The following is a 23,402-nucleotide window of genomic DNA, read 5'->3' as shown; positions in this document are numbered from 1 at the left end:
TGAGCCCGTGGCGCAGGCAGCAGCCGGCGGTGAGCGCCTGCCCTGCCAGGGCCCCTCTCCGCCGCCACCAAGGGCGGGGACTGGCTTGAAGTCTGTCTCCACGCGGCCGGCGGGGTGGGGGGCGCCCTGCATCTCCCCGGGAGTGGGGCTCGCGCGCCGCTGCCCCCCTCCCCGCCCACCGGGGCCATGCAGCTGCTCCGGGCGCGGGGGGGCGGAGTCTCGCGCGCAGCTGCTCCCTGCCGGGCCCGGCAGCCGGGGACAGGACCAGCCCAGCCTCCCCACCGCGCGGAGCGAGGCCCTTTAAACCCTGCCGGGCAGGGGGCGGAGCAGGGGGCCGGGCCGGGCTGGCCGGGCCGCCGCGCTGCGCGGGGCTCCCTGGCATCTGTCTCCGGCAGGCAAGAGTGGGGCTGGGCTCGCCCGTGGGGCCCCCGCAGCAGCCAGCGCCCGGGGGGAAGGCGTCAGCCCCGCTCCCGTGCAATGAGCTTCCGAGCCCGGTAAGTGTCTCTCCCGCTCCGCTCGCGGTAGCTAGGGCTGGAGGGGTGGGGCGCGGCATGGGGGGGGGCGCTGCTTGGAGGGGGGACGGAGCCCCCTTCCCCCGGCTGTGCTGCTTGCCCCCGCTCCGAGCCGGCAAGGGGGATCCCTCCACGGCCTCGCCTGCTGGCCAGGGAGCGCCCTTGTTGTTCCCGGGCATGGTGCGGCGGGGTGGGGAGGGGGGGTAGCCTGAGACCCTCGTGGCTCCGCGACAGTGGGGCAGGGTTGTGTCCGTGATAGGATCCCTGCTGGTTATTTAATGAAAGGTCCCTGCTGGGAGCCCCACTCGCGCTGTGGCTTGAGCAGGGCTGAGAGAGGGGACAGTGTCCCACTGACCGCTCCCCAGAGCCGCAGCCCTTTAAGCTGTTCGTTGCATGGTTGGTCGGGGTTACAGATGAGCTGCTGATTGTTCCTTCTGTTCTGTTCTGAGCCTGAGACTAGGACGCCCACCCCTCTTGGGCTCCTGCTGGAGATTCTTGCTCAGGTGCCTGCCTGGCTTTTTTAAGCCGAAGAAAGGGTTACAGAACAAGGATCAGCACATGCTGTAGCAGACACCTAGGCTGAGTCTGCTGCCAGCCTTGAAAGCTGGGGGTGGACTGCTGTCCTTGCTTGCTGGAAACTCAACATTCCCCCTTACTGTCTCTTTCTCTTCCCTTTTTTGGTTTTAAAGGGACACTAAATCTTGATGACAGCCCTGACTGCTTCTCAGCTAGGTCTGTAACGATAAATTTTAAAAACATCCTTTATTTGAAATATGTGGGATCAGTACTTTGAGTGGTCCTGGGAGCTGTCTGAAGTCTCAAGATCCATGCTGGGGGACCCAGACAATAGGGATGAAATTTTGGGTGTGTGGGACATGGTAAAAGGTGTAACTTGTGTGACTGCTTGGTGGGCTTTTATCACTCGTAAATACAAAAGGTTGGCAGTATTTCTCTTTCTTCAGTTTGTTCCCGAGCTACCAAGGTGTGGGACATAGCTGCTGACCAGAGAAATGAATGGGTGCTCAGCAACTTGCAGGGTCCCAGCATATGCGTTTGTGTTGATTAAAATACAAAACCTTGCTTAGCTCTTTAATTAAGGTTTTCGAGGGCCTCCTGGATTTCCCTGGTGCTTACCAAGTTCTCCTCTTTGGAGAAGTTTGAATTCTCCTATTAGCAAGTTGTTCCCCTCCTACGGGCCTGATCCTGAGACGTACTGAGCACCTGCAACTCCTGTTGAATCAGGCCCACGCGCTTCTTTTCTTGCTTATCCTGATTTTGCTCTGGTATAGCTCTGTACCTTTCAGGGAAATTTCTCCTTCTTTGCCTTGTGGAAGTGAAAGAATCAGACCCACATTACGGGGACTTTGCGACTCTTCCGTTTTATCTCTAGTTTCTCTTGCTGCTGTTTTTGTAACAAATTGGAAGGCATACAATAGATCCATGCTTTGGAAATTTGAAATGTATCCTTATTGAGACAATGTTGTAGGAGGCATGTATGAACTTCAGAAACTGATAATTAAGCTCATTCCAAGTTTGCATTCCAAACATAAACTAGCCTCTCCATTGCTGCTCAAAACCATTGTGATAGCAATCTTTCACTTGTCCAGAAAAATGAACCTGTTTGTTCTAGAACAACGGATCCCGACGTTTTCAATAGTAAGGATTCCCAATCATCCTCCTGAACTGTTTGTGGACCCCCATCAAAGCCAAGTCTAGCTGCTATGTGCATTCATTAAAAGAAAACGACAATTAATAACATTATTGGAAGATATTTAATTTAAAAATAATTGTAACTTTGCAATTCGTTTAAAACTTATTTTCTATGATCATTTTTGTTTCTATTTTTTTTTTTCATGGACCTCCTGCAATACCCCTGGATCCATAGACCCCAGGTTGGAAACCACTGTTCTAGAACATGTAACAACGCCTCATGTTCCCTAAGGAATGACCATTCAGGTGCATCAGAGTGACTTAGAAGCATTAGTCCCAAACTGCAAATCAGTGAGTCATGTACTCCTATGTCACTCTCCCGAAAATCTCCTCTCCGTTAGTAAATTCAGGGCTGCCTGGTTTCATGTCTCTGCACAAACGGCACTCCTGTTAACCATCGGAGAAGCTGTTCTGGGGTTTCATTAAGAGCTTTGCAGAGCTCTCCATACCTTTATGTGGGGAGTATTCCTGTGTGTTGCTCGGCAGTGCTCAGGGTTTTTGATACCACACTGCCTCATATCCCAAATATGTCAGTTAAATAACTTACTTTAATTTAAGTCACTTAATCCTTTCCTGTCTCGAGCAGCTGGGTGTCTGGCGTATCTCACTATTAATTAGAAACCAATGTATTTGCATGTCTGTTCATTTGTACTGTATCTCACCAGGTGCCTTTCTCCTGGCATTTTCCCCTTACTTCACTCCTGGTCTCAGGTAGCTCATTTATGTTAATGTAAATTAGCAGATTTAGATGAATTTTACTTGTGACAGTGTGATAGCACTCCCAACTTGTCTTCCTGCTGCTCTCCCTCCATTTTTGGTCTCATCAGCTCATCCCTTGGGGTTGTGATACTCTTCCCCTTTCTAAGACCAATCCAATTTCCTGGCATTCCTTGGTCTTTGGAGTCCCTCCTGTGTCAAAAATTTGCTAATAACAGTTGATACTGACAAACTTCCCAGCTAGCATCTTGTCTAATGCTCCCTTTTTGGATCATATTATTTAGGAAGTTAGTGCCAATTTGAATCCTGTGCTTCTTTGACCCGCTACCTGGCTTTTGCCTGGGAAATGGCACAGAGCTTGTGCTGGCGCCATTGATGGTTCATTGCCATTGACGTGATGTGTGAAGGTCACATGCCCATGCTGCTTCTTTCTGCAGTCTTCTCCCATCTGTTTGGTTAATACATGTGCCTGTATTGGAGCTACTTATTCACATCCCCATTCTAGCTTCATTGACATGCTGGGTAGATACAGGCTCTATGGTTTTGTTTAATGGAGGGGTGTGATTCAGACTTTTGGGGCACATAGTTTCTTCTCCAATGGTCCATATTGTGGCTCTGGTGTCTGCTTTAGTTAGTTGCATTCCAATACCGGCCTGTATCTTCAGGAGGCAGCTGCAGATCAAGCTGTCCGAGTTGAACGCTGAGAAGGAAATGGAAGTCAGAGTTTCATCCTCACTAAAGAAAATGAGGAAACCCTGTAAGAGGACGACAGAGGATCCCAGCGGTGGACAGAACTGAGGTTAAAGAGGCCTGCATGCCAATGCGCACATCCCCTCTGCTGCTGTGTTCTGTCTCTTGCCACCTGGGAGCTGTCCATCAGACTGGCTTCTGGAGAAGAGTGAGGTCCAAGCCTTGTTGGGGAAACAAACAGCAACCTTGGATATGTGTATTCTGTGCAGTTTGGTTATGCCTGCTGCATCTCCCGCTGTTTGCTGTACTTTCTAGCTGCCCTGTGCTCCTTAATGTCTTGGACCGCAAGTTGTATTTCAGATACTGGTGCTACAGTAAAACAATCAACATGGAAGCTGGGAATAGAACTGAAATGGGAGGAATGATAGTGCTGGTGTTACGGTCTGGCTTTGGTTGATTAGGTGTTTTGCCTCTTTCTTCCAGCATTGTGAAAGTGGAAGGTCAGTACGACTAAAGGCGAAGGTTTAGTAGCATCAGCATGTGATGTGAAATTTTTAGACTCTCAAAAATCACAGGCTTCAAACCTCAACTGGATCACTTAAACCTTTTTATCTTTTTTAAACCATTCCAGGAAATTTTCTTTGTATCTGTCAGATAAGAACTTAAAAAAATAAGGACTTCTTCTAATTTTCCCTGGGTTCATTATAAATAGCAAAGATAGGGGCCCTCTCTGCTTTTTATATGACCCTAGCACTGAAGGGGGGAGCAAGCGTCTACCCCAAATTCCTGATTATCCCTTTTCCTTCCTCCTAACTACTATGCAACATGCTGGGAGCTCGGGAGGTTGCCTCAGGCCATCCCAGAGGTGGCTGCATTTCACAAGTGTACTGCTAGGGGGTCACCAAATGAAATTAATGGGTAGCAGGTTTAAAACTAACAAAAGGAAGTTTTTCCCACACAGCACATGGTAGGCCTGTGGAACTCCTTGCCAGAGGAGGTTGTGAAGACCAAAACTTTAACAGGGTTCAAAAAAGGTTGGGTCCATCAAAGGTTATTAGCCAGGATAGGTGGGAATGGTGTCCTCTAGCCTCTGTTTGTCAGAGGCTGGAAATGGATGATAGGAGAAGGAACACCTTTGATTGCCTGTTCTGTTCACTCCCTCTGGGGCATTTGCACCGGCCCCTGTTGGATGACAGGATACTGGGCTAGATGGACCTTTGTTTGACCTAGTATGGCCATTCTTATCTACTTATAGATTGGAAATCGGGATCTCTCCTCTGTAAAAACTCCTATGCTTGCGGGTTGCACAGGACTTTTGAGCTTCAAAGGAATGCTCCAGCCAGCCCGCTTGTATGGCAGGAGGTGGCAGCCATGGAGAAATAAGAGAAGGGGATACTTCCTGGGGTGAAGTGAATGGCTTTCTTTCCTTTATGGGAGGAGGTGGGACCAGTGTCTTCTTGCCAGACTCCTGTCTTGCTCCTGCATATTGATTGTCTGTCTGCACATCTGTTGGCAGGACAGTGGTGATGAGGCTGAACTGTACTTATTCCACTCAAGCAGAGGTTTGTGTTCAATTGTGCAGTCAACTGGATCTCAGGGAAGACAACAGAGTTGCACAGGAAGGATATAGACATGGTCCTGAGCTCTGTTTTCTAACGTCTCCGGTATCTAGAATTTAGGACAAGGAGAAGTCTTCCTTCACTGCTGGGCTAAGGGTGAGACCCTAGTAAGTCCTTTTGCTTTCCTCTCTTATGGACTACAGGCCGTGTAACTGAGAACCTCTCAGGAAATTCCCATCTTGTAAGGAGCACCTGTGCCATGGAGGTGAGGTTCTGTCTCCATGTCCTTTTCAGTGTGTGTCCTCTCTCTTCCGTGTCCATGTAATCGTCACTTGTGGGACGGAGACACCTGGGACTGGTCTGAGTGCAGTGCACTCACTCCCTGCAGCCTGGTGAACAGCCACTGGTATCATCTGCTTGATGGTATCAATGAGTCTGCACTTGGTTTGGTGACCTGTAGACCAAAGGATCATGCATCTTGTTCCCAACTGGCGGAACCACCCAGACCCTCCTGAAATAAAAGGAAGGAGACACAGGCCACAGTATGAGCCAGGTCCCAGCCTGAGCCTTTGCTTGCTCTAGCTGTTTGAGCTAAAAGATCCTAAGAGCTTGGATTAGGGGTGTGTTGGGGATTATTAGAGCCTGGCTAAATCTGGAGGCCTCTCCAGCCTTTCACTTAAGTCTGCCTCAAAATCCTGGGAATGGTGCTGATGAACGAGCCTGCCCCACCATGATATGTCTCTCCTGTCCTGCGTGTTCTCCCCATCCAGGAGTCTGATTAAGGTTGTTGCTGTTGTAAGAAAGTAAGTTACTGGGGGGGCCAAATGGGAGTCTGTCCTTGCTGAACCAGCAGGAGCTGAGCCTGAGCTGGAAGTCTGTACAGTAAACCCCTGAAATATGAGGCTTCAAGTTCCACTTAACTCGCACTAAGGTGAGTTAAATGCAACTTGAAGCTGCTCTGTGGCTATCTGCACGGCATGGCTTCTCCCAGCTGGGGAGAGCCGGGGAGAAAGACAGCCGCACTGCTGCTGCTTCCCCCAGGCTCTGGCTGCGGCTTTCCCCAGCTGCGGGAAGCTGGGCGGACACACTGCTGCACTGCTGTGACTTCTCCACGGTTTCTTCCATTGCTGGTCAGTTTCCTGGTTCCTGGCTGCCCACCTCCCTGTGGGAACCAGGAAACTGACCAGCACTTGTGCTAGGCAGGTCCCAGCTCCCTCAAGCTGAGGGGAGCCTGGAGACAGATTGCGAGCTTCCCTCCACCCCACAGAGCCAGGAAACTGACCAGGGCTGTTGCTCTCATCAGTTTCCTGGCTCCCCCGCTTTGGGCAGGAAATTTGACTTACATAGGGGTTGTGAGGATGCAACCGCCGCATAAGTCGGGGGTTTACTGTATCTTGCATTGTTGTACATTGAATTTATTTTATAACATGGTGCTGCCTAGTGATACGGAGTAGGAGGGGAGCATTTGAGGGGAAAGCCATAACCAGAGATTACAGAAGTAACTTTAACCCAAGGGATTTTTGGAAGATCATTGGAATTTCTGCAAGGTGTTTTGCTTAATAAGCCATTGAAGTAATTAGCAATAAATGTAGCAATCCGAGTTAACATGCTGTCTCAAATTGAATTTCCCCGGATCCGATGTGGTTAGATGGCAGTTTGTCTCAGATCTGCCTGCAGATAATGTTAATAATGTAAACTGGGAATTGCTGTGACATCCGCAATTTAAAAAAATAACACAAACCCATGTGATTATACCCCAGTATCTTAAATCCCATGTTTATTATGTGTGACATTGCAATAGTGGGGTTTAAAATAAGTTTTAGAATTTTTCCTCCTACTATAATGAAGTAAACAGTAAAAAAAAAAAATCTGCTTTGGGTCAAACCAAAATTAATTCAGACAAGTCCTATGGGGTGTGTGTGTGTGTGTGTGTGTGTGTGTGTGTGTTAGAGATTTTCAAAACAAGATCATCAATGGTGGGTTTTTTCTTTCTGGTTTTGTAATCTAAATCGCATCATTTCTGATCTGAAACTACAAAGCACTTAGCAAGTGCCAAGCTGAGGTTCAAAGCCCCTGACAGCTTATGCTGCAGTCTAAAGATCACCAGCGTCCTTTAGGTTGCTTATGTAGTTGTCCACATAATTGCACACTGACTCACTGTGAACTTAGCTTTGTGCATACGGGATGGAATTCCATGTGTTGATCAGTTACACCATAAAGAGCAAGATAAGAGAATAATGAGGAAAGTCTACAAATCTTGTCTAGTCGCTGGTTTTCTTCTCAAAGAGCTGTTGGCACAGGGAGTAAAACATGAGGGCCGTGTCTACACTAGCCCCAAACTTCGAAATGGACATGTAAATGGCCATTTTGAAGTTTACTAGTGAAGCGCTGAAATACATATTCAACGCCTCATTAGCATGCGGGTGGCCACGGCACTTTGAAATTGATGCGCCTTGCCGCCGTGCGGCTTGTCCCAACGGGGCTCCTTTTCGAAAGGACCCCGCCTACTTCGAAGTCCCCTTATTCCCATCTGCTCATAGGAATAAGGGGACTTCGAAGTAGGCAGGGTCCTTTTGAAAAGGAGCCCCGTGGGGATGAGGTGCGCAGCGGCGAGCCGCGTCAATTTCGAAGTGCCGCGGCTGCCCGCGTGCTAATGAGGCACTGAATATGTATTTCAGCGCTTCATTAGTAAACTTCGAAATGGCCATTTACATGGCCATTGCGAAGTTTGGGGCTAGTGTAGACATAGCTGAGAAGGAAGATGTCCCTGGGATGAGCTCTTAGCAAGAAGAAGCTCTGTGAAATGAAAATCTCCACTTATTCTTAGCAGTGACAAGAACATATAAAACAAAGTTTTGCTAAGAGACTGTCCCATGTCCTGACAGGAAGCCTGGACACCCATGGTAGAAATTGATGGAGCTGCTATTGACTGCAATCAACGAAATCTTCACGCATGGTGGGTTTATTATTTGTATTCCCGTATTGCCTAGGGGCCTCAACAGAGATCAGGTCCCCAAGGTGTCAGGCACTGTACATACACATAGCAAGAGATAGTCCTGGCCTGAAGGGCTTGTCTAAGTAGATCAGCTAGCCAAAAGGTGGGACAGGAAATGGAGGCTCAGAGAAGGAAAGTGACTTCATAACTTGGAGAGAAAAGGTGAGGGAAGTAATATCTTTTATCAGGCCAACTTCTGCTGGTGCGAGAGAAACATTTTTGAGTGAAAGAACTTTCCAAGTCAGCAGCAGAGCATGAAGAGCTCACGTCTCCATCCCCCTACCTCCCCACTGAACTGCTTTGTAGGATTGGACCCCAAACACTTAATGTTACAGCACTGAACTCAGCAAGTCCTTTTCAGCTGATTGCAGTGGATGGAGAATCAGGCCTAGTTGGATAACTGCTTGCTTAAAGATGTTGCTACTCCTAGTTGTGTTAGCAAATCATCCAATTCAGAGGAAGGACACAATCCTGTTTTGCCAAGAATCCGTCCTAATTTGCAGTCCTCTATTTCAAAAAGCAAACTTTATTTTGACTGTTCGGTTTCTGAGGGCATTTAGAGGCTTTGACAGCCTATAGCTGTGATGTCTTGGTTACCTGAAAGCCACATCCCACTGGTAGGCAGTATAGCTGCTCCTTCATCCCAAGTAGCCAGGCAGGACCTCTTCTTTTATACCCACTGATATGTCTGGCATGTGGTTCTAAGGTAACCAGGGCACATGCTACACAGGTTGCAGTGGGAAATGGGTTTCTTTCAAAACCTAATCAGACAGAACCCCCTGCCATGGTGAACCCTTGTCCATCACATCCTGCAATGCTCATCCTTTTGACTATTTGCCAAGGGCCTGCAGTGTGGTTAGAAACAACTCTGTGTGGGCCCTGCCCGAGGACTCTACTGTTCTGCTCAGGCATACCTCAGACACAAGGTACATGAGTCCTGCTTTGATTGGGGTGTGGGAATCTTGCAGGGGTTGGTCTCTGTAAGAGAGGTGGTGTTGGGAGGGTTTGCCTAGGAAGATGCTGCCCCTTGAGAAGGGGGCGGTATGAGAGAAGGTCACAGGTGGTAAGTGATTTGGAGCAGGTGAAAGAAAGAGATGAACTGCTCTGCCATTCATGGTGAGGATGAATGGTAGCAATTTAGTAGTAATAACTGCAGTATGCAAAACACAGTCTATGGCCCAGTCTTAATTAGGCCTGTTCATTTTACATCAAAATGTAGGTGTTCTGGCATGCTCCTTGAAATGCTTTGAGAACTTACCCTTTGGCTGCACCGCACTAGAAAGCGGGCTGTAGGGACTTGTTACCTGAGTGGGTGGCAATATAGGGCCATTAGAAGGACATGTACAAGGTTGGGGGCTGTGGAGAGCTACCAAGAGGATTCTTGGGTCTTCTCACCCTCTTAAAAATACTAAGGGGCCAATCGCCCTGGGTAGCTGCTGGGAATCACAGCTAGCCGGTGATTGTTCGGAATGTGGGAGATCACTTAAGATTCCCAGCGAAGCTTCATGGAGGGGTTCTGGCCACATCTTCCTCCTGCAACTGACTTGCAGCAAGAGAGCCTTTCATGAGCTCTTCTGTAGATGGGGGCGAGGGAGAGAGCTGCAGCTGTGTAATTTTGAAATGGCTTTGTTGAGTGGCAGGTCACCAAGGCAGAGGTGTTTGGAGTTCACCCAACAGCTTTTGGCTGATCTCCGGTCAGCACGCACTTCTCTTCCAAGTTGTGATAACAAGAATTATTGTACTGGACAATACACCTCTTGTTCATGGGGACAGGTGGAAGAGTAGCTGTTCTTATGATCTATAATTGGCAGATCCTCCTCCTTTTGAGGTTCTTGGAACGGTGGACTTCTGCTGTGCTTCAAAACTTTTTTTATTTTTTTTCTTAAATCATAAGCTTAGCAGATGCTCTGTCGGTGCTGTGTGAGCCCATGCTGGAAAGTAGGTTAAATTCAAAGGAGTTCATCTAGACCAGGCGTGTCCAACCCGCGGGCCGCATGCGGCCCTGGACAGCTAGTAATGCAGCCCCACAAGATAGTAAATGTAAACTTTTAATATTATTATGTGATTTATATACATTAACAATATTTTATATGCGGCCCAAGACAATTCCTCTTCACTCAATGCGGCCCAGGCAAGCCAAAAGGTTGGACACCCATGATCTAGACCATAATGGAAAATAGATGTGGGACTAGCTGAACAGGGCTGGGATGTGGTGCCTGGGCCACTAATTGTGTTAGTCCTGTCATCTCTCTGCTTCAGTTTCCCTAGTTTATGAAAGGCCTTGAGACACATCGGTGGTATGACTATCAATGGAAATCCTTGTTTGCCCATCTTCCCCCTTGATCTCTGCAGACAGCGAATCCTCTCCAAGCAAAGCTTGAAGAGAGCCAGAACACCATTTTCCACTGGGTGCAGCATAGCTTATTGTCTGCCTCAAACAGTTCAGAACCTGGAATTGGGGAATTATCTGCTAGGCTGGTGTGGTGGGGTAGGTGGTGAGTAGTGGCTTAGTGAAGTACTCACTGGGGTGGGATTTGGGAGACTTGGGTTCTGTTCCTTGCTTGGCCCCAGAGCTCCTTGTACAAGACACTTAGTTCCACCTCTGTAAAGCTACCTGGCACTGCTGTGCCTTACAGGGTGTCGTGAGGCTAAAGATGCACAAGCATGTAAGGAACTCTGGTATGATCCTAGTGGGGGATCAGAGGTACCGCCGTAGAGTTAGTAGTAGTTTGACTGTCACCACTCATATTAAGCATGAGGCTTTGCAAAATCCCCAGAGAAAGTCCTTCACTTTCCTTTCCCCTGCTGGCCTCCTTTTGCTAGTTGGGTGGCACTCAGATGCTCCACTACAGGGAAGTCTTTGTCCAGCATTATCTTTCCCCAGACCTGGGCTTTCAGAAGCTGAGCAGATAAGCACCTCATAGAATCATAGAACACTATAACTGGAAGAGGTCATTAAGTCCAGAGGTCCAGTTCCCTGCCCTCTCGGCAGGACCAAGCACCCTCTAGACCATCCTGGATAAGTGTCTGTCTAACCTGCTCTTAAATATCTCCAGCAATGGAGATTCCACAATCTCCCTAGGTAACTTATTCCAGTGTTTAACCACCCTGACAGTTAGGAAGTTTTTGCTGATGTCCAACCTAAATCTCCCTTGCTGCAGTTTAAGCCTGTTGCTCCTGGTCCTATCCACAGAGGCTAAGGAGAACAACTTTTCTCCTGCCTCCTTGTAACCCTCTTAAATGTACTTGAAAACTGCTATCATGTCCCATCATGTTTTAGCCTGAGATTTTTCAAGGCCACAGTGAGTCACTTGGCGTATCATTTGATCTCTCTCTTTGTCTCTGTCTGCTGCCCATTGCCGTGGAGGTAATTCCGCTGCTCAATCTCAGTGTTGTTGGGAGGAAATATACACAGAAGATAACTTTGATACTCCTCCTCTTAAACCCTATCCCATGCTGCTCAAGAGGATAAGAACGGCCATTCTGGGCCAGACCAAAGGTCCATCTAGCCCAGTATGCTGTCTTCTGACCATGGCCAATGCCAAGTGGCCCAGAGGGAATGAACAGAAGAGGTGACCATCAAGTGATCTCTCCCCTATCACCCATTCCCAGCTTCTGACAAACAGACAGAGGTGTAAAAAGTACCCAAAAAGTTACATGACTAAAAATGCAGCTGCTTGGAGGTGGGAGGGAGCGTACTTAAGTGCAAGTCACCAGTGTCCTTTTTTGAAACCACTTGGATAAAAATACACATGCACATACGCGCACACAGACACACACATGTCACACCTTGATTGTGCTCAAGTATCCCAAAGGGAAAGCAGGTGCACTTTAAGTCAAGTAACTTTCTGGGTACTTTTTCCACCTCTGCAAACAGAGGCTAGGAACACGATCTCTGCTCATCCTGGCTATTAGCTATTGATGGATCTACCTTCCATGAATTTATCTAGGTCTTTTTTTTCACTACCAGTAGCCTGATCAACTGCACTTCGGGCTGCTTCATCTCAAAGAGGAACACACAGGGCCACATTCTGCTTTTAGAGATGTTCATAGAAGTTGCTCTTGATTAAAACTGGTGTACCAGAGCAGGATCTGGCTCACTGATCTTAGCGGCAAGGTCTCTGGCTGCATAACCTTGATAGAACAGGATGCACTCAGGTATTGCTGTGAATCAAACATATCAAAGGCTTTCCAAAGCCAGATCTGTAATGTTTTTATTAATGATTCATTCACATGGCTGCATTTTTTCCTCCCTCCTCTACAGAGCCGCTATACTGCCATTCACCTAATGGAAGAGCAAGCTGAGACCTTGCTGTGCTTGACTCTGTGGTTTGCATTTTGCTGAAGGCCAGACAGTGAGTCTGTGCTTCAGCAAGTGCTGAAGTCCATTTGGAGACGTGGGTGCAGGGAGGAAGACCTTCGTTAGAAGGAGAGCAACACGCCCTGATTTTGATCTCCTTCCTCTTGCATGGAGTGGGGAGGCTGTTCAGTGGTTTTGAGGCCTCTGCTTTAAAAGCTAAACTTGCTTACTCTACAGCTGGAAGAATTCCTAATAGGGCAGCGGATCAGGACTGAGCAGCATTTTCTCTGTGGACAAATGTTCTCTGAGCTCCAAATGACAGGAGGGCCCTTTAGTGAGTCTGGGCAGTGAGTCAAAGCCTGCATTTAGCAGGTGATTGGTTCAGGGAAGGTAGCTTGACCGTTAAAGTGGAGGGCAAAATGTTCCTCAATGAATATTTTAGTGGGACAGACTGTAAAACAGGGGCATGAAGATTGACTTGGACAGGAGAGGAAACAGACATCCAGTCTGACTGTGCTTATTTATAGCTTAAAGGTCTTCACAGAACAAAAGGTTTTTCTATTCCACCCAAGGGGGTTGGAGAAGTTAAAGGGGTGCAGTGGAACTTATTACAGTGAATTTGGATGGTTATAGAGTCTAGGTCAGGGGTCTGCAACCTACTTCTTTGTTGCTCCCAATGCTATATAATTGCAAAGTTTAAAAACAAAAAACAAAAAAAACCCACTCTCCTAATTATTTTTGATAAACAGTCAATGTCTAAAAGCCCTCAAGTGAACAACTCATACCTGTATAGCAAATGATATGTGATCTCAGAATGTTGGGTGAAGTACGTAAGAAGTTTGTGAATGTCCTGCAGTAAACATGTTTCACATTACAAATCATAGTGTGTGTAGTGTTCTTAAAACTGGGGTTACAAAAAGTCTGGTCTGACATTATTTATTAAGGACAATCTTGTATTCATATGGATTACAGCACGTGAATTACTGAGTATTTTAAAGAATTTGGAAAAGTGGCTTTTCTTGCTGTTTTGGTTGTTAACCCCTGGCCTTGGTGCTCTGGTCATGGCTAAGACACTGGACTGGGACTCAAGAGAGTAGGGTTCAGTCTTTGTTGTCCTTGGGCAAGTTGCTTTGTGTCTGTGCCTCAGTTTCCCAAAAGTGAGGCTAACAGTCCTCTCTCTTTTTCTTAGTCTTCCCCTTGCATAGCTATATTGTAAATTCTCTGAGGGTCTCCCTCTCATGAGCTCAGTCTGCACTTGGTGCTGGAGATGAGATTTCCAACTCAAGAAGTACCGTGGTGGAGCTAGAGGGCTAAAAAGAGAAGATGTGGGGACGCAAGCAGTAAGAGGGGCAATGAGCCCTATGTGTGATCCCATCTGAGCCCCTAGGCACATACTTGGGAAGGGGGCTCACCTCTTCTACTGCTCACACCATGATGCTAGCTTGCTATTTGTAGCGTGCTAGCTGAATCAGAGCTGGCACGGGTATGTCTGCTTGAGCTGAGAATTGCACCTTCAGCTCCAGCATGGACATAGCCACTAGGTATTTGTACCAGCACATAGCACAATTGGCTGAATGTGGTGCTACTGCAACACGAAGAATTAATTTATTTGTTGTCAATCCAGGATCAATTCCTGCCTCACCTTTCTGCTTCAAATCCCTCCTTAAAATTCTCCTCTGCCATCCCGCCCACAGACAGCATGCAAACACGCAGGGAGCTGGTGTGCTGAGAGTGATGCCTGTCATGCTGACCAAATATTCTCTCATTGTTTCCTTGTGCTCCTTAGCACATACCCATCCAATGTCTCTTGTCTTTGTCTCTGGATGGTGAGTTGTTTTGGGGCAGGGCTCCTCTTTTTGTTCTGTTTGCACAGTGCCCAGTGCCATGGATCCTGGCGGCGGTGGAGGTTTTGTCGGCCTGACGGCTGTACGAAGAATAAGTCCTCAAATACCAGACACGGCTGTTCTTCTGGAACTTCCACCCTGATTGTGCAGACATGGGGTGCTCCCACCAGCCTTCCAGCTAGGCTCCTGCAGAGGATCTGAATTCGGGGGGCCAGTGGAACCCCTCCCGCCTGAGCACCGCTCTTCCTTTGCCACTGAGATTTGCAAACCCAGTGCTCTGGCGGAGCCGGCTTGTTCGTTCCACTTGGGTACATCAGCAGCCCGGCACTTCCCCAGGCTCAGCAGACAGGCCTGTAGAAAGCCCGGGCGGGCTTGTCCAAGAGACCAGCGTGGCTCTGAGTTAGAACTCAGGAGACCAAAGGGGGACCTGATGCAGCATTCTGCTGTGAACACTAATTGCCCTGTGTGTAGTGAAGGGACCAGATTACCACTTACTCAGATGAAACTCACTAGCTTCTTCTGCGACCTGTTGGTGGGGACCAAGATAGCAGCATTGCTTTGAGCAGCTCTGGCAACAGGACCTCTTCCTTGTTCAGCAGTTGCCACTGCATTGCTGCAGATGGAGGAGGGTCACTACAATTGCCTGCTTCTCTGCCAGGCTGTGGGAACCCTGTAGGACAGTACTCCTCCCCCGTACAGCCACCAGGGCAGGGAAGGAAGAGAACCTGAGAACCAATAACCAGCTGCATCCCTCTCAATTCTCTGCCCCAACAGTGGGGTTGCTGTAACTCAAGCCAGTTGGTTCTGGCTCCCAGGATATGAAACAGGTGCTGAGGATTGCTGGAGCACAGCACACGCCAACTGCTGGCTCAGCAGAGCCTCTGCACAGGGCGTTCCTCCTGCACCGCTCGGGCTCTGCTCTCACTGGAGGAAGTCCCAGAAGGGATCTTGTGGGTGGCATCTGCTTCTTTCCCGCTGGCCACAGTGGTGGACGTGGAGTGGAGTGAGCCAGAGAAGCTATCGCAAAGTTTTGCTTGTGGTCCCTTGAGCTCTTTGAAAGTGTCATTGGTGTGAAAGGTTACACACTGCTGGTGGGTCTGTGCACTTGCCCTCTGCTGGGTAGTGTGTGTGTGTGTGTGTGTGTGTTGGTTCCCTCTGCTCAGTGAGATAATGGAAGTGCTCCCAGCTAACAACAGGACTGTCTTTGGGAATGAACTGAATTCTTCCAGTCCTCACGTTCGCACTCAGCGACCATCTGGCTGTGCGCAGCCATGGAGGGTGATAACTCCGCTCTCTCTAAAGCTGCCAGCACAGGGGCATCACCATAGCAGCTGGATCCAAGCAGTCAGCCCTCACCTGGCCATGGGAACTGGGCAGTCGCTTTTGAAGCTAGCGCAGCTGGCTGTGAGCGCAGATGCAGATGTTGCATTCTGTAGATGAGGTGCATAGCTGTGAGCATTCTGGGATCTTTCCAGCTCTCTGGGCAAATGGGAAGTGTCTGAAGAGTTCATGAACTCCTTGGTGTGTATCCCTGGTGCACTACTGCACTGTGACTGTTGCACAGATTAGCTGGTGCCGGACTTGCAATCCAAAGGACTCTTCTTGTAGCATTTAGAGAGCTGGTGGACAATGTGGTGTTATCTCAGGGACTGGTCCTTTGAATTCTGATTTGTATCAGTCTTCCCTTGCCAGACTGAGGTCTCACAATGTGTTGGATCCTTATGAGTCAGCCATGCCCTAGCTGCAGGTTGAGAGCTGCATTCTTTGGGCAGAACATTGCATTCGCTTCCAAACTGTGGTGGTTGTAGCCACAACACTGTTGCCTGTTAGCTCTTGTAGCACAAACAGAGCAGAAATGCCTCCAAGTTAAACAGCACCTGTGGGAAGTGATACTGAGCACACTGCTCTGAATGGGCACTGAACTGCCTCCACAGCTTGGTGGTAAAGGAGTAACATGGGCATAAACCTCATTGAAAAGAAGGTCACCCCTAGAACCAGAGGTCCTGTCCACTTAGGGTCATTAAAGTGCCTGTGTCATTCTTCGTGAGAGATGTAGCATCCTCCCGGTCAAATTCTGATCTGTGTAATTCAGTTCTGTAGATTTCTCCACCTTTGCAGTTTCATTTGGACACAATGTTTTCCTTCACTTCCCATTCTGAAAGAGCTTGTGTGTTCTACCCCAGAGCTGACTGCATGTCCACATGGGTAAGGTGACTCCAATGCTTACAGAGGAGTTGTTGCAAAATGATTCCAGGCTCCAAGTGAAGAAAAGGCTCTGCTCCAGGAGTAGAGTGGAGGTGTCCCTCACCACTCTTGAGCAGCATCGTCCTGAATTGCGCTGGTTGCTAATTGCGTAGGAGCATAGGTTTATTTTACTTCTGTTTTAATTTCATGTAAAACGTGTGGACTAAGTACCATGATGACTAGACCCTGTGGTCTCTCAAGTCAAGGATCCGTGCTAGGAGTGGATCACAGAATGTTAGGTACCCCTTAGCTCTAGCCTCAGTTGGTTCTACGGTTCAGTGAATCTTGCTGAATTTGTAACTGTTCCTTGCTCCTGCTTGACCCCAATGTGACACAGGCTCTTGCTTTCTGCATCTTCACTGACAGCTTTCATTTAATTTCTTCTTGAGGTTGGTAGCTTAAATAGACTTTCTGTTCTTGTCACTTGTCTCTGCTGACATGCAGCCCTGCTGCACACAGGACCCCATCAGAGCTTATCAAAGATTTTTACAACCTTACCATAGGCAGTTGACACTAGCGTTGCAATAGCAAATGCTGGATTTCAACTTGACTTGTCCCCAGAAGTCCCTTTTCTTTTAAAACTGGAACTCTTCCCGTCTAAGGCTATGGCTTTATTCGGCTCATGTTCTGGGGTTCGAGATTGCATTCTGCTGCTGCTCTCTGCTGCTCGGGTAGAGTTGGGGTGAGCAAGCTTGTTACATCAGGCCCCACTTTTCATCCATGCAATTAACGGGTCACCCCACCCTGCCTAATGTAATCCAAACCGATGGAAATTTCAGTTCTGTTCATGTGAAAAATCCACCTTTTGGCATAGGTAAGAAAAGAAGTCTGTAGAATGCACAATCCTTATTAATCAGTATGTGAATGTGAACACACGAAAACAGTCACATTTCTAGGGTGACCTCATTGCAAATACGGGACACCAGCCTCCGGGGAGGAGGGGCTGCTGTCCCATGGTGAGGGACTGGAGATAGAGGGCTATGCCTGCTTCCAATGAGTGGGAGTGGAGAATGGGGGCACCACAAGCTCCTGGCAGGGGGTGGGGCCTGAAAACAGGGGCTCTGCAGCCTCCTGGCAGGGGGTGCCAGGGAATGCGGCAGGGATCTCTGGCAGCAGGGGCTGCCATGCTGGGGAACGGGGCAGCTGCCCCATGGAGCAGCTTCAGCACAGCAGGAGCTGCCTTCCCAAGGCATGGGATGCTGGGAAAGGAAGCAGCCATCCTGTGTCAAAGCTCACCAGCAGAGGGGGGTGCCACTGGGGCGTGCTGGGGAGTGGGGCATCTGTCCAACAGAGGAGCTCCCCTGCTGCAGGAGCTGCCACCTCAAGGCACAGGGCACCAGGGAACCGGGCAGTTGCCTGCAGCAGAGGAGCAACTGGGTGCCGGGGGACAAGAGCCCTGCAGAATATAGGACAACTTGGCCATTTTGTTGAAAACATTGGGACATTGTGAGACAGCTGAAATACGGGCCCGTCCTGGTACAAACGGGACATGGGGTCACCTTACACGTTTTGACACTTGTAATGAGATGGACAAGCCTGAGTCGAGTGTGGGGGGTGTGGGGGAGGAGGTACTAACTGACTCCCAGCTGGCCCCTTGCTAGGCGAGGGTCTGACACATGGCACCAAAGGGAAGACCTGCCCTGCTCTGAGAGACCCCAGATGGCCCTGGCAGCAAGCTGCTGTCTCCCAGAAGTGACACCCCTGCTCTCTTGGCAGGGGCAGCAGTGGAGGCTGTGGGGGTGGCGGTGGAGGCCAATTAGCTCTGTGTCCCCCTTAGAAAATTTTACACCCTCCACTTTGACACTCCTGGCTAGGGGGCTATTATAATAAATCCAAGTCCACCACTACTTCACAGCTGCTGTTCTACATGCCATGGGCAGACAATTCATCTTCTGGCCTTAGAAATGTATGATGTGATCGTCTGCTGTCCGAACTAACAACGCTCCAGAGAATGTCCCCCAACAATTCCTGTGCAGAGCCCGCAAGCTTGTGGCTCAGCTAGAGCGTATGTTAATAAAGATGCCCCATTTAGATTTAAAGATGCCAAACCATGGAGAATTTGCCACCTCTCTTGGGAAGCTCTTCCATTGTTAATTATTCTGAGTGGTCAAAAAAAAAAAAGTTAAAGGAAGTTAAGTGACTTGCCTAGGTCACAGAAGAAGCTTGTGGCAGAGATTGAATCTGGCTTTCCCAAGTCTTGGCTAGAGTAGGGTTGTCCCCTTTCTAATTGGTGGTAACTGACCTCCGAAAGCCCGACTCCCTTCTCTGCCTGTGCCTTCAGGGTCCTGCCCTCCTCACTGCTCCTCTCTTCCATTGTTTGCTGAATTGTCTCAAGGAGCCTGCCTACAGGTAGAAGGCTACCCCCAGCCCAGCAGGGGTCGGTGCAAGTTAATGACACTCCCCCACCCTCCACATAGGAACCGGATTTTGGCTAAAGTGCCATTTTGGGTTGTCAGGTCATCTTTTCAACCAGACTACCCGGCTGAGAGGCAGGTACCTGACAACCCTTAATGGGGCCCAACACCAAGGCCAAAAACCAGTGTGTCTGTGGAAAACCCACAGGCTAGAGCCCCAGCCGTAGTACAAGTCCTCTCTTGCCTGTCTCCCTCGTGCTCTGGCTTCAGAAACGCAGGGTCCTTCTGTGCTTCGAGGCTTTCGCTTGTGTGGAGTGCTCTGGGATTCCTTGCACGAAAGGGGCCGTGGAAATGCAAAGTGCTGTTAATAAATCTCTTCTCCCTTCCCTCAGACCTGCCTGATATCTGAGCGAGGCTTCACTTTTGTAACAGGGTCTTTTAAAGCCTTTCCGCCCCGTGCCGATGAAAGGAATTTGCCGTCTGTGCTCCAGGAAGAGTTTTTGAAATCTCTCTCCTCGTGGGTGTTTTTGAAGCCTGGTGTTTTCTCTCGGCGCTGTCAGAGCTTGGCTGGGAGTTGATGTCATTCTCCTCCTCCTCCTCTGTGCCGCCTGCCGACTGGCAGCTTTTGGCCTGTAGGAAATGTCACTTTGGCTCTGTGGACCGATGGGTGAAGGGCGCATTGTCACCTGGGGGTGAGTGAGAGGGTGCAGGCAGGGGAAAGTCTGTGGCCTGATGTGCCAGCTTTCGCAGAGGGCTCTGGCTTGGGAAAGCAGAGCAGCTGGTTTCTTCCACGTGTGTTGGGTTTAGTTCTGCCGCTGAGCTGCGCAGCTTTGTTGTGGGGCTTGTGTTTGTGATTGAACTTCAGGCCTCCCCGCCACCTGGGACAACTCCCTGGGGCTTTGCACCTCTAAGAGCACCACACGCTTTTGGGAGCTGCCACACCAGTGCAGCTCTGGCCTGACTGCCCACTTCCCACCAGCCGCTGTGGGGCTGGATGTGAAGGAAGGCTGCCCTGTGTCTCCTCAGACGTCTGGGAGCTGTACTGAAGACCAAGCTGCCATGCCAGCCTGGCCACCTGCTCCCTGCTAGTGAGGACAGCTTCAGGGTGGCGATGGGGGTGAGCTGACACCCTGCCCCACACTGCTGTCTGTCTGACGTCACACGGGGCTAGGGCCGTCCCGGGAATCCTGTACAACTGGGCTGCCCTGCTAATAACACAGAGGAAATGAGCCCTGCCTTAAGTCGCTGTCATGAGCTGTGCTTCACACCCATGTGTGTACATCGGCTCGGCTCGAGCCATGCAAAACTCCCAAGGGTAGATGTAGATCTATTCTGCTGTGTCCAGTCCTCCCCTCCCTTGTCTGTAGGATGACCAGACATCCTATTGCGCCACACCCTACGGATTGAAGAGCCAACAGAATTTGATGAGAGTCTGTTTCCAAGCAATAATTGTGCAAAGGGGCAGACACCGACATAGCCAGGTTGCTGCATGCACAGTGACTGGGGGTGGCATCATTTTAACTATATGCCATTTCCCGTATTCTTAATGTGTAGGCGGCTGTTCTCTGATAATGTGCGCACAACTTCCCATTGACTGCGGTCCAAGAAGGATAGACACAGGTCCTGTCCTCCTTTTGTTCCTGGCTGGGGAAGACCCCTGCCCAAGGGAGGCTGCTCAGATCTGGCTCATTGAGGAGGAAACATGCCCTGAGCATGTGGCAGCTTTCAGCCAGGCAAACTCTGTTCTGATTTCCCAGGTCCTCATCTTTCTTCTTTTTGGGACTCAGGGTGGGGGAGACAGGGACGCTCCAGTCCCTTGACTTCCTAAAGCTCCTTGAGAGGGCACATAACCCTAGCTAGCAAAGGAGAATTTCCCTCCTGGGCAGACAGATGGGGGGACACACACACACAACTGTGCGGTGGGGTGGCAGTGCCTGGGAGGGGGTGGGGAGCTAGTCAGGAATCCTTCTGCATCTGCAAAAAACCAAAGCCCAGTCATCCCCAAACGTATCTTGTTGCTGCTGGTAATGAATGGGTGGGTAGAAAGAGGCTTGTGAAAAGCAGAGGCCTCTGACTGCAACCTGGCGCTCTCTGCACTTTCATTATGCAGGGACGGGCTGCCAACTGGAGCTGGATGTGTTCCTGGAGGTGTCATCACATGACATAATCTTTAACTACAGCTGAATTTTTACATTGCTGGAGAGACCGGGACAGTCCTGGAGGGTTGGCGACTGTGCCGCATGAGCAGGGGGTTCCCTTTGGCAGGGGAAGCTGCTGGAGGAGAGGGAGAGAGGGGTTAAGAAGATGCTTTTGCTGGTGTTAACACGAGGGGTCTTTTTGCAGAGGTTGGATCACCTGCTGCTCTTGTTGACTGACTTCAGCTGTAGCTGTGGGGGCTCAGCACTGCTGCAAGCCAAGTCCTTAATTTGGTCCCTTCTGCATCTTCCTCCCCTCCCGTGAGGCCCTAGTAACTCTGCCTTATAGGAGCCAGATCAGTTAAATGCCAGCACTGCAGTCTCCCTCCCCTACCCCACTGCCCCTTTCCTCTTCTTCCTTCCCTGGGGCCCCCACACCCTGGACATTGAAGGTTCCTAGTGCTAGATCTGGGACCTGCACATCCTCTGTGGCAAAGCGTGTGATAGGACAATGGCTGTAGCTCTCTTTGTCTGGGCTCGGGGGCAGAGGGCAGACAGATTTAGTCAGATCCCCACCCCCAGCCTCACTTGCTTTCCCGGGGCCCTTCTGCTGCTCCGCTCAGTGGTAGATATTTAGCGGGCCCAATGACACACCAGTTTTGCACTCAGCTGCTGTTAGCGTCCCTTCGGGGAAAGCGCAGATGTGGTTCTTGAAACAACAGCACTGCAGCATTTGGGTGAAAGTGGTTCTCTCGAACCAAAACTGGGGTGTGGTGGCAATGAGCAGAGGTGTCAGCTCAGGGGTTGGCAACCAAAAGCGCGAGAAGAGCCTTTCTTTCCAAATTCAGTGAAAAGCCCAATACTTCAAGAGCCGCAATGCACGTGAGTGCAAGAGGGTCTTTAATAAATAACGTCGAACTGTTCTTTTTGTAGCCCCTGTTTTAAGAGCAGCGCCCACACAATGATTTGTAGTGCAGTGCATGCCTACTGCAGGATGGTCACCAGCTTTTTACATGCAGGAGACCCCCCCCCAACTTACACGATTTCAGCTTATGTGTTTCTTGCAATAACGCAAGTGGAAGTCGTGAGGAGGCGAGAACGAGGCAGCAGGCTGGCTCCCAGCTCCCAGGAGTGGTGGGGAGGAGTCAGTTTCCCAGCTCCTGCAAGCAGAAGGGAGCTGGGAGCCAGGCTGCTGCCTATATCCTGGCTCCGTGCTGCTCATGGGAGCAGGGAACCAGGCACAGCTAGGACCGGGGGACCCAAAGGCGGCAGGGCCCTCCCTCACCCGGTCCCAACTTGCGCAAAATTTGACTTGCATGTCGTTGCCCAGGAATGTAACCTACGCGTAAGTTGGAGATCTACTGTATTCTATTTCGTCACGCTACATGTGTGTGTTTGTACCACTATCTTCCTGCCTTTCACTCCCAAATGCACTTTCATTATGCCAATTTTACATTACGTTTCAGTTTTCTTACGATGCACATTGCCCTTCTCAGCAGGAGTGTCGCAAACTTCCTTTACTTCTTCCAAATCAAGCCTTTACTAGCAGCACGATCAAACCACAGATGCGATACCTTATCCACCGTGCACTGCACATATTAAGGGACGAGTTATCCAGTGTTTTGAGATCACGTATCCTTAGCTATTTAGATACAAGTTGTTCATTGTTGGGCTTTTTAGATGGTCACTGTTTATCCAGAATGATCAGGAGGGTTTTTTACTTTGCAGTTATCGCTTTGGGAGCCACAGAGAAGCCCTTAAAGAGCTGCAGGTTGCAGACCCCTGCGTTAGGGTGTTCTGTTAAGCAGGCAGTGCTCCCTTCAGTTCCCACTGGCATGGGGTGGTGGGGGAGAGTCCTGGCACCTTGGAAGACAACTGGAAGTTTTGACATTGCTTCAGTGGAGCTGGGATCCGTGAAGGAAAGGGAGCCCCCTTTGCGCTGTTGCCCTGCAGTTGTGAATGGCAACACCCCCCAGCATTTCCAGTCTGGATCTCTTAAATGGATCAGGACAGAGTTGTGCCAGGCACGCTTCCCGGCACCCACTTGTGCATATAGCTGAAGACACCTGTCAGACTCATCGGACTTGTGTCCCTAGTGACCTAAGGCCCAGTGAGGTTCGGCTTCCCGCTAAGGTAGGGCATACAGAAGGACTGAGCCTTGTGGGAGAGGCAGGGGTGCTGGTGGATTTTGCACTGTGGCAGTTGCTGTGGTATAGCTGGGCCTGAAGAGCCAGGGTCTGGCATTGTGATGCCTATCGAGGCAGGCAGAAAAGTGCATGCAGACCTGGCCTGGGATGGACAGACCTGCTGCTTGCCAGAGGGCCTGATGGCCAGAACACTAG

At 49.7% G+C, this 23,402-nt stretch overlaps 1 protein-coding gene across 1 annotated transcript in view; it reads left to right on the top strand.

Annotated features, from left to right (window-relative positions):
* The first annotated feature begins 360 nt into the window (after window positions 1–360).
* Window positions 361–23,402, top strand: part of SH2B2 (SH2B adaptor protein 2) — an 81,823-nt gene continuing 58,781 nt past the window's right edge. The window contains exon 1 of the mRNA XM_075013932.1: window positions 361–494. The gene's annotated coding sequence lies outside the window, so the exon portion shown is untranslated. The remainder of the gene's footprint in view (window positions 495–23,402) is intronic.

Source organism: Carettochelys insculpta, chromosome 19, assembly GCF_033958435.1.
Source record: "Carettochelys insculpta isolate YL-2023 chromosome 19, ASM3395843v1, whole genome shotgun sequence".
Classification (NCBI taxonomy): domain Eukaryota; kingdom Metazoa; phylum Chordata; order Testudines; family Carettochelyidae; genus Carettochelys; species Carettochelys insculpta.
Note: the sequence above shows the minus strand (reverse complement) of the source record. Positions and strands in the feature narration are given on the sequence as shown.